The following is a 17,787-nucleotide window of genomic DNA, read 5'->3' as shown; positions in this document are numbered from 1 at the left end:
GAGCTTGTTCAACAATTACTCAATCAAGTGATGGCAAGAAAGAAAACATGCAATTATCTCCCTCCTTATATAATAGATTTGGGGAAAGAATGAATAAGGAGTGTTTTAGTCCTTCAGATCAATCTAAAATCAAGGGCCTAAAATTGTAGAGCTCACAAAAGATCAACGCCTATAATCATGACACATGGCTTAACGAGGGCTTTGAAAATGAAAACTTCCTTCCAGGCTGCCTACGGTAAACAGGAGATAAGATGAAAGGCCTCTGTGTGGATGGTGTTAAAAGGGAAATAAAAGTGTGGATGGTGTTAAAAGGGAAATAAAAGAGGAAAGCCCTGAGGTGTGGGTGCTTTGAAAAGGGCCATACGAACAACATTTCTTAGGAGTTGTGGAGGAGAAATGGGAGTGGTGATGGAGGGACTACTTGGTAATAGATATGCCACAAGTGTGGTTGCCGTGGGGGTTGCCATTCTCTTTCTCTTGAGAGTGGTGTTGGGGTCTAGGCAGCTTCACAAGAAGAAACAAGCCCCGCTTCCCCCTGGCACCTCTGGCCTCCCTTTGGTGGGTGAAACTCTAGCATTCCTTCGTGCTCAAAAACTCAATCAAGGAAACCAATTTGTTGCAGCTCGCGCCTCCAAATATGGCCACATCTTCCGAACTTCCCTCTTCCTCTCCCCCACTGTCTTCCTCAATGGACCTCTCGCCAATCGCTTCCTTTACTCCAACGTTGGCACCCTCGTCGGCCAAACTTGGCCCAAATCCGCCCTCTCCCTCCTTGGCGACACCTCCCTCGTTGCTGTCTCCGGCCCTCCCCATAAACGCCTCCGCCGCCTGGCTATGGTTTGCCTCTACCCCGAGGCCTTGCGCAAGTTCGTGGCCACCGTCGACACGCTCACGCAGCAACACTTCGATTGAGAGTGGCACGGCCGTGATCGGATCGCGTCTCTCTACAAGTTGGCGAAGTCGCACACCTTCGAGATCGCATCCGTTCTGTTTCTGGGCGTAATTCGAGATGAGGAGAAGAGGAAACAGCTTCGTAGACTTTTCGATGAATTCATCCCGGGGGTAATCTCATTACATATCTATCTTCCATGGACTCCCTATTTCCGAGCACATGTGGCACGGGCTCGCTTAAACAAGCTGCTACGAGAATTGATCTTTCACACGCCGAAGGAGGCGGAGGCGGGGAATTCTGAGGAGCTCAAGGATCTGGTCTCTACTTTGCTCACAGCCAAGGATGAAAATGGGAAGCCGTTAACTGAAAAAGAAATCGTGGATCTCATCGTGAATCTTTTATATGCTGGCCATGATACCAATACTTCTTCCATCTATCTCGCCTGCAAATTCTTATCAGAGAATCCGAGCTGCCATGAAGAGGTTCTCAAAGGTACAGCATACTAGCATCATTTCTTCCAGTACACACAGATACTATGCTCGTATGTGTATAACGTGTGATCTGGTACGCCTGCTTATATGCTCAACCTTGCTTCCTTGTATAACTACGGATCTTTTGCAGAACAAACAGCAATAGCGGAGTGTAAAAAGCAAGGGGAGATGCTCAACTGGGAAGATTTACAAAAAATGAAGTACACATGGAGCGTGATCCAGGAGATCTTCAGGATGCAATCTCCAGTTTATGGCGTGTTCAAGGTGGCTTTAAAGGATTTTGAATACGAGGGTTTCAGAATTCCTCGTGGGTGGCACGTAAGAAGTTCGACCAAGGCTTTCTTCTCTGAATTCCCCAGTCTTTCGACATTTCTTCTATCAATTGCCTGTTCGAATTCGTCACTACTTACCTTATCTTGCGAGTAATCACGGACATTCTGTTTCAGATCTTTCAGAGTTTTTGCTACTCCCACTTGGACGAAAAACACTTTCCCAACCCAAAGACTTTTGATCCGTCTCGTTTTTCTGGAAGTGGTCCCGGACCATACACGTTTCTACCATTCGGTGGAGGCCTCACATGTGTCCGGGAAGTGATTTTGCGAGGATGGTGATACTTGTCTTCGTCCACCACCTTGTGCGAAGATTCAAGTGGACTCCGGTAGATCCCTTGGAGCAGCTGTCGTATGACTCCATGCCTGCCCCTGTGAACGGTTTTCCTCTCATAATCGAGGAGAGGAAGTAGGGAGCAATTGGATGGTGTTAGTGACCGGGTCGAGTTACATAACTAGATGGTGATAGAGTATGTGGATGTTGGGCTTTATTAAAGTGCTGCGAACTAAATAGTGATAGAGTATGTGGAAGTTGGGCAAGTGCTCATAACTTAGGCCTAACACTTGAGATTTTATTGGAGTTAGAGACCTGCCCCGCTCACCAAGTACACACTCTCTCCGTTGGGTGGATCTTGAAATGCCTTTAATATCAAGAAATAAAAATTTAACCCTAGGCCCCGCTTGGCTGACTCGTTCAATCTTGGTCATGGGACACTTTTTGGGCTTGCCGTAGGACGCTCAAGAAGTGAAAAATAATTTTTGTCTTTTTAATTACAATTTCTTTTGTTTTGTTCAATGGCTCGCCGCCATGCCACAGGTCGTCAAACCTTGGTGTCTCGCACACGTGCTCGCAACCCATTGGCCATCATCCTTGTCGCTCGGCTTTGTTGCATGCACCGCCATTTGTGTTCATGATGTGTCACCCGTGCTCGTTTGCGCTCCCATTGCTTCGGAAATCGATCACGTTGCACCGTTTTTCCCGATTCTGGCATAGTCGTTCTGCTCATCTGTGAATTCAGAGGTCCAACGGGGACCCGAAAATGAACTTTTTATGATTGCGCGATCGAAACTCCTAAGCAAGACGACGATGGCATTTTGGAGAACGTCCACAATTCAAGGTTGCGGGAAAGGTCCAACAAAGAGCTGAGTGGTATGTCATTGCTATAGGGTGTCTTCTCCAGTAGCTCGATGTCTGGATCTCAAAGCAAAAGAAGGCGTCAGTGAATGCACGAGGTTCAGCCTCAATCTTGTGCGACGCCGCGAGAGGAGATGGATGAAACAACCGAGCGCGGATTGGATGACTCCTCCAAGTTCAAAAATTGAATGACAGGGCTGTATCTTTGTTATGGATTGCACATACTAGACGAGAGTAATGTAGTGGCGAGGTAGTGGCTATCTCAGCCGTGCCTCGAAAGGCTCGAGCAGGTAGCTCTTGTAATCTAGGCTTCACAACGGATGCTCCTTCGCCTTCGACTGGAAAGAAGCGGCCCATTGGAAATCGGGAGGCTATGAAAAAGTATAGAGAGAAGAAAAAAGCCCACACAGCCTGTTTGGAGGAGCAGGTAAATCAACTAAGGATTTTAAATTAGCAACTAGTCCGAAGATTACAAGGTCAAGCTACTCTAGAAGCTGAGGTTATCCGACTTAGAATGCTTCTTTCTGAGTTTAGGAGAAGAATAGAGCAGAGCTTGTGTATCTATCATGCCCTACTTGACATGGTGGTTGCAAAAGGGGATGGTAGTTTGCAACCTCTTTTAGGAGGATGCTTGCTTAACACTGTCAATGCACCCTGTGATGGTGATATAGCCTGTTTGCATGCATCCTTGGGGAGACATAAAGAACCTAAGGAGCAACATGATAACTCTGACATCCTGTGGAGCTTGTGAAGTGGTGGACACATCAAATTAATTGTGGTGGCGTGAAAACAAATAAGTGAAGATGCAAATGTTGTTTGTGCTCAGGTATTGTTGCCCATATATAGGGTGTGTCTATTGAGGAATATGCAAAGTTAGAAGAAGAGATTATTTGGCTCAAAGTTAGAGGAAGAATGTGTCTGGCTGAAGCGAGCCTTGTCCGAAGAAACGGGGGAGCATTGCTCATTTGCCTGCATTGAGCTTGCTAGGTCTTCTCAAGTAATTTTTGTTCTAAATATCAAGTCCTATTTACAGTGCCTGTTGATGAAGGCTTCTAAAGTCTCTCATGGGCCATCTTGTCCGGATGGTTGCAATGTATAACCATCAGTATTCTAGTGCTTAATATGATATTTTATTTTTTCATCTTAAATTAGGGAGTTGTTCTTGCAAACTAAACTTTTTTGTTGCAATACAGGAAGGCTACTTGTGTTGGTCATACTTTTAGCTCTTTTGTGTATGGCCTCTCAGTCAAATGTCTTTACATTTTTGTTGGAAAATTAAATATTATTCACTAGGCTTAGAACTTTTGAAGTTAATGTATGTACTTCTTGCTAGACCTACTTTGATATCACACTCAATATAAACGAAATAACCACCAATAGATATGTACATATTTGAATTGTGTCTGCCTCTCTGTTTAGAGCAAGTGCTTCCATAACAACTACCTGCCAACCAGACCTTTATCTGAGCAACTAATCGTTCTCTCGTATCTCCAAATTGACTGTAAACAATTGACTCCACAGCACCCAACTCAGAAAACATTGAAATTCCAAAGACAAGATTTGAAAGTCTGGTGCCCCTGCTGCTTGTTTTCGGTGGCTTTTGTAGCCTGTAATGGTCATTTGATTTCATCGAGTCAACCACATTGCCACTAGCTCCCGCTTCCAGACCATTGCATTATGGCCTTCGTAGAGAGTCTTATAGCTTTAAAATGCAGTACACAGGTCTTTAGCTATAACAAGAAGACTCCAACTCGCTATGGGGCTCCTAGCATTGCTGCCCTCACCATGTGACATACTATACCAAGGTTGAAGATGGAGGGAAGTAGAGCGGAATACAAGAGAAGCCCAGAGTTTCATGCACGTGTTTGCAAGGCATAGCTTGCAAGCACCTTCTACATGCTCATGGCACCAATCTCCTGTTGCATGTGATGCGCCATCAAACGTGAGATTCTCAACTCCTTCACTGCTTATGACTTCTTTAGAGCTTCTCAGCTTACGGCTTTTGTTTGATCTTCCTCTCTTTTATAATGTTCAAAAGTTCTGTTATCTCGTGCTTGATCCGCGACATGTTCCAAGGTTGAATCCTCAGCCTGATTCGGTAATGGGATAAATCCTTCAACATTGGGCTTGTCATTCGAGTTTCTTACCGTTGCTCCATACGTCTTCCACCCAAGCTTGTAATGGTCAAGACTCGCAAATCCAAATCGCGTTGTACTTCGTGTTGGCGTATGTAGTATGAGCATGGACAGGACGTTCGGTACCTTCCACTTTCGTCTTTGCCAATGTTTATGCTAAGCTCGTCCGTGCCTATAAAGTTTCCCGAATTGCAGCAGAGGACACCTCATCTTTGGAATTGATGCATCGTTTTTGGAAGTTCGCCCCCTTGCAAAATGCCATGGGTAGCTTTGATGCTAAGGAGCCTGCATCCGATGACTCCATGGACACCAGCTCTAGTGAATTCGAGAAAGGTACCCCTTCTTCTCTCGTTTGGATTTTCTCTATCCCTCTATTTTACATATTCTGATTTCGTCCCACTTTCGTACTTCGTTCTTTCAAACTCACAAAGAAAGCGCTTCTCTACATACCCACTTTGTGTTGTCGCCCAAGAATGACGAGTATTGCTGAACCCCACCCTAGATGTGCATAGGAAGCAACTTCCCGTTGCAAAGATCATGGTACTTCATTGTTCTCTGCGTTTGCTCGCATTTTCTGAGAACCAAGTTTCCTAACCACAGCTAGGAACTTATTGCCTATCTTCATGCAGACACCTCCCCAAATTCACCCAACGATGTAAAATCCCAATCTATTGTCGCCGAAGGGAAATAAAAGATCGCGGAGCATTTCATGAGAGCAGAACCACCAAAGAATGAAGGTTCTCTCCCTTCTTCAGATGCGAGGGCTCGTCTGATGGTGGCTGATGGCTTTCATGCATGCGTAGTTTCGATGAACAATATACATATTTTGAGGATTAGTAACTCAGTTGAGCGCAACACTCACATCGTTCAAACTCTCGCCCTGCGTTGTATCTTTTTCTGTCGATGTTACCCTTTTACCCCTACCTTGTTTTCTCCCCTTTCTCTGCTCTGTGTTTACCTTCCCTTCGAATTCCATGTCATCTTCATCACCGAGTTCTTCTGTCTCTTGTGTCACTTTTGCTCACTCCTCTTCCTCTTCTCCCTCATACTTTCCCCTGGCCTGGACAACTTTAGGATGAGAACGTTCAGACTTGTTATTACTGCCATGTGAGTCCTCACCGCTTGTATTAACTGTCTCTGATGCATGGAGAGAACGTTTCAGTGAATGGGACTCTCAGGATTGACAAGAAGTAGCACCCAAAGAATTTGTTGAGGAGCTCAGCTTTCTTAGGCGTCGATGGGTTTGGCTCAGTGCAAGTAAGGCATTCCACCTTTTCTTTCACCAAGTCGATAGTTTCTTTGCTGATAACTTTTCACATGACCTTCGTACAATGTTTTATCCAAAGGACAGTAAACTTTGAGTCTCTTTCCAACAATTGATGCAGGATCGAAAAGGTCATTATCTGCGCAACCCTGTGATTCCTCCCATTCATGCATACTTACAGGGTCTTTCAAAGCTGTAAAAGTCTTAGCACGTTGCTCCAAACTCTCGGAGGGAAGCCCCTGAGAGTATAGGGACTGATTGTATTGCTGGATCCAACCACTAATCTACTACAACCATAAGTGGATGTTGAAACACTGAGTCTTCCCAGGTTGCACTATGGCAGAACTTGATGATGTCTACTGCACTGGTGTATCATCAACTATGTGATGCAAAGTACTCCATGCTGGAGGAGGTGGGGTCTGGTGCTCTATGCATGAGGCTTCCGACGAGCGTGTCTACCCATGAGAGCAGTGTGTGAGAGTTGCCATTGGGAGGCTTACACTGAACGGTCAAAACCAAGTCATGTGAGAATGTATGTGTGCCAAGGATCAAGCTTGTAATTGAATGATGACAACTGTGTGTCGGGAGTAGCCAAGAGGTTGTACAAGGCTGATGTGTATGTGCAGGAACCAATGCCAAAAATAGTCAACAAATGTGACTATACATGGTGGCATGTGTGCGTGCAAGAAGAATGCAACACTCTTGAATCTGAGAGGAAGATCACTCTACCAAGTGTCACAGTGAGGTGTTGAAGTGCTAAATGCCAAGAGATTGAGCTGGTGTTAGTGTGTGCATGTGTATTCGATGATAAATCCAAAGGGACTGATGCCGGTGGGAACTAATCGAGTAATGCAACAATGGCTTACTTGGTTTGGTGGAGTTGGATCTCCTCTAAGGCAGTGCTAATCTATAGCTAGACTACATGTTGATGCGATAAATGCAACAAATGAATTTTATCTGTATTCATTTTATGTGCTAGGTGTGCTACAATGGATCAGGAGGTGGTTTTGATGATGAGGAATCAATTACTGTGACCTATGGAAATGTTAGATGGAATGTCTATGGTGTGCAGTGTGGTGCCCCTGCTGCTTGTTTTCGGTGGCTTTTGTAGCCTGTGATGGTCATTTGATTTCATCTAGTCAACCACATTGCCACTAGCTCCCGCTTCCAGACCACTGCATTATGGCCTTCGTAGAGAGTCTTATAGCATTAAAATGCGGTATGCAGGTCTTTAGTTGTAACAAGAAGACTCCAACTCGCTATGGGGCTCCTAGCATTGCTGCCCTCACCATGTGCCATACTATACCAAGGTTGAAGACGGAGAGCAGTAGAGTGGGCATGTAGCATGTCTGACTGGGCATCGTTTACACGTTGCAGTCCATATGGGAATACAAGAGAAGCCCAGAGTTTCATGCCCGTTGATGCATATTTACAGGGTCGGTCTTTCAAAGCTGTAAAAGTATTAGCACTCTGCCCCAAACTCTCAGAGGGAATCCCGCGAGAGTATAGGGACTGATTTGTAATGCTGGATCCAACCACTAATCTGCATCATGTAGGGACTGTATACTATAACCATAAGTGGATGTTGAAACACTGAGTCTCCCCAGGTTGCGTTATGGCAGAACTTGATGATGTCTACTGCACTAGGGTAGGATTGCATTTATGCATAGGTATCCTCGTGCTGCGGAATGATCTGCAGATCGGAGGTGGTGATAATTGGATCTAAGGGTGCAATCCGGCATCACTCAGCCAATGCTGAAATGTCTCGAAGACTGATCTGCTAATTTGAACTGTTGAAGGAAACTGAGCCCAAGGTATGCTCTGTGTCAGAGGTGAAAGCATCAGTGATGGATGCTATAAAATCAACTAAAGAGATGAATGCACTATGGCATAAATCTCCGCATGTGGCAGAAGATGTGAGGGTCTCATACTCATGACTTACCTCTACTGCTGAATAAATGCATGATCACTAGTGAACTCTTGCTGAGTATCTGCATCTGTGGCAAAAGATGGAGTTGGATCCATGCATAAAGATGATAGTTGTGCATCATAAGAATCAGTTTGTGCTAATGTAGATGAGACTGCCTCATACTGAGGGCTTACCATCAAATATGCCTCATGCTGAGGGATTACTGCGTAAAGTGTCTCATGCTGAGGTCTTACTGCCTAATGTGCCTCATGTTGAGGGCTTATTGAGAGGTGTGCCTCATGCTGAGGGCTTATTGAGGAATGTCCATGCTAATATCTAAAGCATTTGCAACTGATCTGCGAAGGCTAATGAGGCTCGAGTCTGCATCGTAGACTGGTACATACCTTGTGGCAATGAATGGTCGAAGTAGGTTCTCTTTCCACTCGTGGATCTTGTCCAGAGTTATGATTGTGTATCATCAACTGTGTGATGCAAAGAACTCCATGCTGGAGGAGGCGGGGTTTGGTGCTCTGTGTAAGAGGCTTCCGACGAGAGTGTCTACCCATGAGAGCATTGTGTGAGAGTTGCCATTGGGAGGCTTACACTAAACAGTCAAAACCAAGTCATGTGAGAATGTATGTGTGCCAAGGATCAAGCTTGTAATTGAATGATGACAACTGTGTGTCGGGAGTAGCCAAGAGGTTGTACAAGGCTAATGTGTATGTGCAGGAACCAATGCCAAAAATAGTCAACAAATGTGACTGTACATGGTGGCATGTGTGCGTGCAAGAAGAATGCAAGACTCTTGACTCCGAGAGGAAGATCACTCTACCAAGTGTCACACTGAGGTGCTGAAGTGCCAAATGCCAAGAGATTGAGCTGGTGTCAGTGTCTGAATGTGTATTCAATGATAAATCCAAAGGGACTGATGTCGGTGGGAACTAATTGGGTGATGCAACAATGGCTTACTTGGTTTGGTGGAGTTGGATCTCCTCTAAGGCGGTGCTAGTCTATAGCTAGACTACATGTTGATGCGATAAATGCAACACATGAATTTTATCTGTATTCATTTTATGTGCTAGGTGTGCTGCAATGGATCAAGAGGTGGTTTCGATGATGAGGAATCAATTACTATGACCTATGGAAATGTCTATGGTGTGCAGTGTGTAGAGCATGATCTACCGAGCAATTTTACTTTTTGGACCGTTGCAAAATTCCCTTTGGATCAAAAGATACAGCCCTAGGAAGGATAGGTCAAGCTTCATCCCAAGAAGGCCCAAAAATGATGGTGGCATGGAGGGTGATGTGGCAGAGGGTGGCACATGCTGAATTCACTGTGTGCCTATGGAGAGATAACTGTGCCTAGTTGGTAGCTGGTGACTATGCACTGATTGGGCAGTTGGTGGCTGTGCATTGATTGGGCAGGATGATGTTGACTAAGTAGGCTGAGATGGCCATGATGATGTGGTAGGACTGATGACATGCCACATCTGCCACGTTGCAGATAGGTAGCCTTACCCTCTTGTGTGGGGACCAAACCAGATGATAATTGGCTACCACGTGTCAATTTGGTTAACCAATCTTATCCTTGGTTGACCTAGGGTCAAATTTACCTAACCTAGGTAAGGTATTATCTACCAAGTGTCAGAATGTAGGTGATTAGAGTGTGGGTAAGGTATAATCTGCCAGTAGGTGGCGAGCCGAAAGAGATAACATGTGACGTCAGAATCTTGGAGATTCCCTAGAATCCCCAAATATTCCTTTAAGACCCGCGGAAGTCCGTTGATGGAGGTGGACATGTGCTGAGGATCTATGTCGCATTTCCTTTATTGTAGGAGCCGTGAAGGCTTTGTTGACTGGAGGCCAAGGCTGAGGTCGGTTGGCTACATTTTCTGGAGCTGCATGTTGCTGCTAGCCGAGTAGGAGCTACCATCTGTTGGTCGTTGTGCGAGTCACGTAGCGGGGGAGCTATGAGGCTAAGTGCCTTGCTTGAATATGACTTCATTGATGGTGGCGTTTGGTTGACTGGGTTGGTCGCTAGCGAGGCGTTGGAACTATAGTGCTATGAGTAGCACCCGTGGTGCTCAGCATTGTTGGAAGCTTACAGAGTCGTGGCGGTGAAGGTTTTGAAGCCTTGAGTCGATGCTATGCGGGAGAGTGGGCTGTAGAGGTCGTTTGGTCAGTGAAGCTAGGGCTAGCTTTGTTGTTGAGCGTTGCAGGCGCATTTTGTTGGAGGCGGCTAAAGCTTTGGAGCCTAGGTTGAGTGCTGATCTCATTGGCATCATTCGAGAGTCATTGATGGAGTTCGCCTCTGGTTGCTACTATGAGCTGCGTCACTGGATCTTCATTGAAGCCATTTGATTGAAGAAGTTTACCTTGCATGCAGTGGGTTGAATAGGTTGCCACCTCCAATTGGTGCTTCGGTGTCGAAGTTGTAGGAGCCCAGGCACTTTGAAGAGTTGGCTGTGTGTGTCGAGCTCCCTAATCATTTAAGCTTGCGTTGGAGCCACCGTTTTGGTTGTTTGTTCTTGTTTGTTTAGCCCTAGTTAGAGACGCTATGGTCACGTACGCTATGGCACTAGATGTTGATGCTAGAGAGGCATTGTTGGAGTTGGTAGGGATGGACAATGGATAGTCTAACTTTTGAGGAGCTGGTGTTGTCGTGTGTTGGTGGGTGGAGCTCCTTGCCTTGCATGAGAGTCGCCGTGTAGAGCCCACGTTGGTTGTGGTGGCTATTATGAAAGAAGGAGTTGTAGAAGTCCTCATTGTGAGTGAAGGTTGGAGTGGGTAGGTGCCCATCATGAATTTTGAGGTCATTGTAGTAGACAAAGGAGGTCGAGCCGGGTCGACCTTGAGCTTGTAGAGGAGGAGCTAGCTTCTCTTCAAAGTGGCTCTCAAATTCAGTTGAGCCACTATACAAGGGATTGGAGATGCCTCGAGGAACATCACCAAAAAGCAGAGGCTAAGTACAAAGCTCAGAACCTTTGAGAACACCAACAAAACCTTAGAGTCTCGTAGACTCAGAAAAGAACCTTTCTCTCTCACAAAACCTAGAAGATCTCTCAAAGAAATCTATAGAGCTTCAAAATAGCATAACTTGACCTCCATGAAGCAGAATGGAGAGATTTTTTATCTGAAATGGAGAGAAGAAGGGGCTCTACGATGAGAGCTAGCAAAGGAATGGAGATGCCTCAAGGAGAGGTTGCATTCCTTGCAAGGGCTTGCGTGCCTTGATGAAGCAAGGGATCGACTCTCTCTCGAATGGAAATCTCTCTCACACAGAGGATGCCTCGCAAGGAGGGCTTGACACTCATGAAGGGAGGAGCACCATCGGCTCTGATATGACAATGAGGGAGAGAGAGGGGAGTGCACACAATATAGCTACATGTACACTAAGTGTATACAATGAACATGAAGATATACATGCGAACCCCTTAGGGTTAGGGTTGATGCGAGATTTGACAAAATATGAAGAGGGGAGAGGAGAAGAGTGGAGATGAGGAGAGAGGGAACAGCTAGAGAGCACACCACAAATGACTAACTGTACACTAGATTTAGTTGAAAAAATAGAATATATACAAACTCTTCTAACCCTTTCCTTTATAGCACTCTATAAGGCTAGTGCTATGCACATATGATCACGTGATGGTGCTATGCACACATGATCACATGATGTTGAGCGTGAACTCTCAACACCTTCCCTCAACATCAACATCATGAAGTAGGCCTTCCCTCAAGATGATGATTCTGGGGAATCGAAGAAGGACTGAGCATTACATTCCACCACACCCCTTTAATGGGAATGTCCTTCCTCTGCGTCAAACCAAGAGCTAGTCGGTGTTTTTCGAATAGCTCTTTACCGATTGGTTTGGTAAAGATGTCTGCAACATTTTCTTTGCTATCACAATGTTGCAGTGTGATGTCACCAAGTAACACTCTTTCTCTGATGAAGTGCTCTCTGACATCGATGTGCTTTGTCGTGGAGTGATATACTGGATTCTTGGCCAATGCTTGAGTTGATTGATTATCACAGTATATTGTTGTTGGCTTTGACTCATCAAAGTAATCTGTTTCTGACAATGTGAGGAGCCGGTACTGGGAAAACAACTCTATTAAAGGTACTCGTTGAATTCCTAACAAGCAAATAGTCTTTTGGGTCATATAGCCTCACATGCACCTGTAGTGAGTGCTCTATATTTTGCTTCAGTCGAAGACAAAGAAACACTTGGCTGTTTGTTTGACAACCATGATATAGCACCTTGACCAAGGAAAAATGCATATCCCTGTGTCGATCTCCTAGTCTCATGATCTTCGGCATAGTCATTGTCACAGTATCCATGCAAACGTGGATGACTTCCTTTGTATTCTATCCCAAACTATCTTGTACCTCTGATGTATCTCAAGACTCTTTTGGCTGCATTCCAGTGAGACTGTTTTGGATTTGCCATAAACTGTGCTAGTGAGCTTACTGCATAACAAATATCTGGCCGTGTGATTGTCAGATATATAAGAGATCCGATGAGTTGCCTGTAGTATCTGTCATTGACTATAGGCTTTTTGAAATCTTTAGTAAGTTTCAAACTCTATTCCATGGGAGTGGCTGCAATCTTGCAATCTGCCATATGAAACTTCTTCAAGAGACTGTCAACATACTTGAGCTGACTCATGAATGTGCTATCTGAATTTCTCCAGAACTCAATTCCAAGACAATAGTGCATAAGTCCAAGATCTTTCATGTTGGACTCTGCGGATAAGTCTTGTTTCAGCTTTCTGATGAAGCTATCCTTGCTACCTGTCACAATCAGATCATCTACATACAAAAGTGCAATAGTAATGTCTTCCCCTTGAACTTTGTAGTAGAGAGTATGATCTGCATTGGATTTCATGTATCCCAAATCAGCAAAATGCTTGTCAATTCTGCTGTATCAACTTCTGGGTGCTTGTTTTAAGCCGTAGAGACTTTTCTTGAGATGGCAAACCTTATTCTCCTTTCCTGGTTCAACATAACCTGCTGGTTGTTGCATGTAGACTTCCTCGTCTAGATAACCATTGAGAAATGCATTCTTGACATCGAGCTGATCCACATTCCATTTGTTGAGTGTCGCTAGTGATATCAAGGACCGTATGGAATCCATCTTTGCTACTGGGCATAAGTCTCATCATAGTCCTGGCCATATTGTTGTGCAAATCCTTTTGCAACTAATCTGGCTTTGTATCTCTGAATACTTCCATCTGGATTGTACTTCACTTTGTACACCCATTTGTTTGCTATGGCCTTCTTTCCTGGTGGAAGGTCGCATAATTCCCAAGTATTATTCTTATACAAAGCATCCATTTCTTCATTCATAGCAGTTTGCCATTCTGGCTTGTCTACTGCATCTTCGAAGTACACTGGCTCTTCTGTAGCCATGATGGTAGTCATAGCATAGTTGGTGGTTTCCACCTGAATTGCTTTGCCTTTCTGAGCATATGTCAATCTGGCTGGTGGTTTGCTTTCCCTAGTAGACCGTCTGAGCTGCTGTGGCTCTGCTTGAGGTATTGCTGGCAATTCTTGCTCTTCTTCATCAACCTGTTTTATAGATGACTGTGATTCGATGCTTCTATCTCTTGTGTAGGTGAGGTTTTCCATTCTGATTCCTCATCAAAGATTACATCTTTGGAGATAATGACCTTGCAGTTGATGGGATCATACAATTTGTATGCTTTGCTTTCTTCACTGTAGCCAACCATGATGCATTTGCATGACTTTGCATTCAATTTCCTGCGATGATCATCATGTATGTGGGCATATGCTATGCAACTAAATATGCAGAGATGCCCAATGTGTGGCTTTTGTCCATTGAATGCTTCATAAGGAGTCATACCCTGTATTGGTTCGATAAGAAGCCGATTAAGCAAGTAATTAGCTGTAGCTATTGCTTCTACCCAATACTGATTCGAAAGATGCTTTTCAATAAGCATTGCTCTAGCACTGTCTGCTAAAGTCCCATTCTTCCTTTCAGCTCTTGCATTCTGCTGAGGAGTATTTGGACATGTGAATTATCTTTGAATGCCATGATTTCTGCAAAAGTTCATGAATGCTGAAGACATGTATTCACCTCCTCTATATGATCTCATGACCTTGATCTTTCTGCCTGTCTGGTTTTCTACCATGGCTTTGAATTCTAAAAATATGGAAAACACTTTAGATTTCTCTTTCAGAAAGTAGACCCAACAATATCTACTGTAGTCGTCGATGAAGGTCAAGTAGTAAAGTGAACCATTGATGCTGCGGGTCTGGGCATAACCCCATTCATCTGTATGTATCAAATCAAGAATACCTCATGCACGAGAGGTACTTCTGACAAAGTTGGTTCGCTTTTGTTTGCCGAAGCAGCATGCTTCACAAACTTTTCCAAGAAACTGTAGCTTCGGAATCCCAATTGCCATATTCTGATTCCTGAGATCTAACAAGTACTTGAAATTGACATGACCATATCTCTTGTGCCATTTTGCAGATAGTGGCATCTGTTGCAGTTGAGCTAACATGGCATGCTTATCTCGTACTGTAGCTAGCATTCTGTATAAGCGTCCTTCCTTGACACCTTTTACTACTAGTTGACATCTTTTGGATTTGTCTCTGATAGTGCATTCATCACCGTCGAAGATGACTTTGTAATTGTGTTCCGTCATTTGACCTACTGACAAAAGGTTCTTGCTGAGCTTCGGAACATAGAGCACATCTTTGACTAATCCTTTTGTACCAGTGAAATTGTTCATAGGGATAACACCTGTCCCTTGAACTGGATTCAGCATATTGTCTGCTGTGTAGATGACATTCTTCTGACCTTCTAATGGCTTCATTTCTGTGAACCATTCCTGATGATTTGTCATATGAGATGATGCACCGCTATCAATGTACCAAGGATCCTGTTCCACTTGGTCGACTTGATAGCTGAAATCTTCTTGGATTGAAATTAGTGTCTAGGTACACTGTATCAGTCTGATGCAATTTCTCGCTTGCAAGAAACATATTTCCATGTTCATTTGCAAAATGACTGTGACTAGAATGTCCACCACGATGATTTCTCTGCCTCGGGAATTCCCTCGATTACTGCTGGATTGACTGCCTTGGTCGTATTGCTTCTTGTGGCAATCTCTTTCATAGTGTCCAAACTTGTGATAGTAGTTGCACTGAATGTTTGACACATTGGTGGATGCACTCCCTCGTCCTTGGAATCTTCCTCGGTTGGAATGATTTCCTCTTTGCTGATTCTGATGTTGCTGAGGATGATGCTGATGTTGATGCTGATTTTGACTTTGATTTTGTTGATGATGACCACTTTTCTGATATGATCTACCTCTGCCTTTGCCTTTGCCTCTGCTTCTGTCTGAAGCTGTGAATGCCTGATCATTAGAATGACCTTTACGTGCTTGAATGGCCTGAGTCCTGAGTTCTTCACCAAGTAGGACTGATTGAAATTCTTCCAGTGTTGGAATTTGCCGTTGGATGGCAATACTCCGGACTAGATTCTTGTATCTCTCTCCTAGTCCATTCAGAATGACTTGAACCATTTCTGCGGGGTTCATAGTCTCTCCTGATGCTGCAAGTTGATTGTTGTAGTCTTTTATGCAGAGTACATAAGCATGACCAGTTTCACTGCTGTTGCAGAAACTTTGGTTGATTTGGTTTATCAAGGTGAGAATCCTGGATGTGTTCTTAGACTCGTAGAGAGCTGCAAACATATCCCATGCTTCTTTTGATGTCTTGACTGTGTTGAGCTGTCCTAGCGTGACATCTTGCACATTTTGCTTGATCAGGTGAAAGGCATACTTGTCTTTCTTATCCCATTCTGCTTGAGCTCGTGCAATGGCTGGATCTGCTATTGGTGCGGAAACTATTTGTGTAGATGTAGATCCCATTGCTGGTGCTGTGACAATAGATGGAGTAGAGCTACTTGTGGCTAGATCATCCAATGGTCTAGGTGTAGACCCATCGACATACTCCCATTTGTCGTGAAGCACAAGAATGCTCTCCATTCAGTATTTCCATGTACCGTAATTGGAGTTGTCTAACTTAGCAGGTGCCTCCAGATTGAGGTTGCTAGTCGACATGGTGCAAGAAATGTACTCAAAAGTGTCGTGAAAATGTTTGTATGAACCAACTGCATATACATGTCTATGCTAAGTGAAATCTCTGTATCGTCGGTGAAGATAGAACTGTAGTATATAAAATCTGATCTGTATTACAAGGCTTGTGGCAATGATGCCAGGAATAGCCAAGAGGCTTTACAAGGCTGAAATGATGTGCACGATGCCGTGAGATAGCCGAATAGGCTTTACAATGGTGGCATGTGTGTGTGAAATCAAATGCTATCTGCACACTAAATCAATCTGCAATGCCTCTGAACTCTAAAGTCTGCTCATTGAACTGATGAACGTAAGGTTTCACGTAATGTAATGATGTGAAACTGTATGTGAGCGTATGGACTGAGTAGGTACTAGTCGAGAATTTCGGGCATGGCTTAGATTGGCAACTTGGGGAAATTGAAAGCGTCCCCTCTATGGCGATCTAGTCTACTCTGATCTAGATCTAAACCAACTGTCAATCGATGAAAGAATAGCAAATAATTCCTTTTCTTTTGTTCTTTTTAAGTGCTAGGTCAGATGCGTCGATGTAGAGGCAAATGTGCATGAAGGAAGTAATTTTCGTTGAGGCTCAAATGTGAGTGTAACTTGTGTTGAAATATGTACGTGATGTGACGGGCATGTAGAGCACGAAAAAACGAGCGACTTTCTTTTTTGGAGCACCCTCAAATTCTTTCTGGATCAAGAGATAGGACTTGATCTAGGTGGAGGGGCAAAAGGAGTGCAAATGTGCTCAATGATGATGTGTCATTGTGAGTCACATGCAATGATGATGTGGCACTATGCCTAGCAAGAGGTGTGCCTGTGAAGCCCTGTGCTGAGATGGGAGGAGTGGTCACATGCAGTGACTGTGAAGCACTATGTGTGCCTGCAGAGGTCAGTGCTGATTGGATTGCTGAGGTGGCACTGTTGAGGTGGCACAAATGATGATGTCAACAAGGTGACGTGGCAATGATGACATGGTAGAATGATGTAGCTGGTGACGTGGCAGGTGTGGGGGTTAAAGGTCACTGTGCCTTTACCTCGGTTATATACAATACTCAAACACATATATAAATGAATGAAAAAGAAGATTAGGGTGTTCTGCACCCACCAAAACTTGTGTGGCTCTCTGTCTCTCTCTCTCCCTCTTCCGTTCTTACTTCCGTTGAGAGCACTCTCAACTGGTATCAGAGCCCGGGTGATCTAGTTGAGCGTGTGTGAATGCTTAGAAGCTCAGCAGCTCTATGGGAGGAAGGAGAAGCTCTGTGGGAAGCTTTGTGGGTGACTTTACTTGCATCTGAGTGTGCAGAGACCTTGGAGGAACCTTTGGAAAAGTCACTTTGGTTTTGTGAAGTGGTTTTGAGAGCCTGTTAAGTGTTTTCAAAGAAAAAAGTCGTTTTTCGAGCTTTTCCCTATTCCGTTCGATGACAGAGACTCCATATTGACTTGTAGAGGTAACTATTGCTTGCTTTTGGTGTCCACTTCCATTCAGGAGCTTGGAAACACCTTCATTCTTGAATCTG

At 44.3% G+C, this 17,787-nt stretch overlaps 1 pseudogene across 1 annotated transcript; it reads left to right on the top strand.

The window, feature by feature from the left end:
- The first annotated feature begins 345 nt into the window (after window positions 1-345).
- Window positions 346-2,508, top strand: LOC147904059 (cytochrome P450 716B1-like; annotated as a pseudogene). The gene is made up of 3 exons (XR_015540499.1): window positions 346-1,384; window positions 1,514-1,701; window positions 1,830-2,508. The product of XR_015540499.1 is annotated as a cytochrome P450 716B1-like (transcript).
- The last annotated feature ends 15,279 nt before the right edge of the window (window positions 2,509-17,787 follow it).

This window comes from Dipteris shenzhenensis, chromosome 3, assembly GCF_047967505.1.
Source record: "Dipteris shenzhenensis isolate YYH24624 ecotype China chromosome 3, Dip_SZ_1.0, whole genome shotgun sequence".
Lineage (NCBI taxonomy): Eukaryota > Viridiplantae > Streptophyta > Polypodiopsida > Gleicheniales > Dipteridaceae > Dipteris > Dipteris shenzhenensis.
This window is presented reverse-complemented; position numbering and strand designations above follow the sequence as displayed.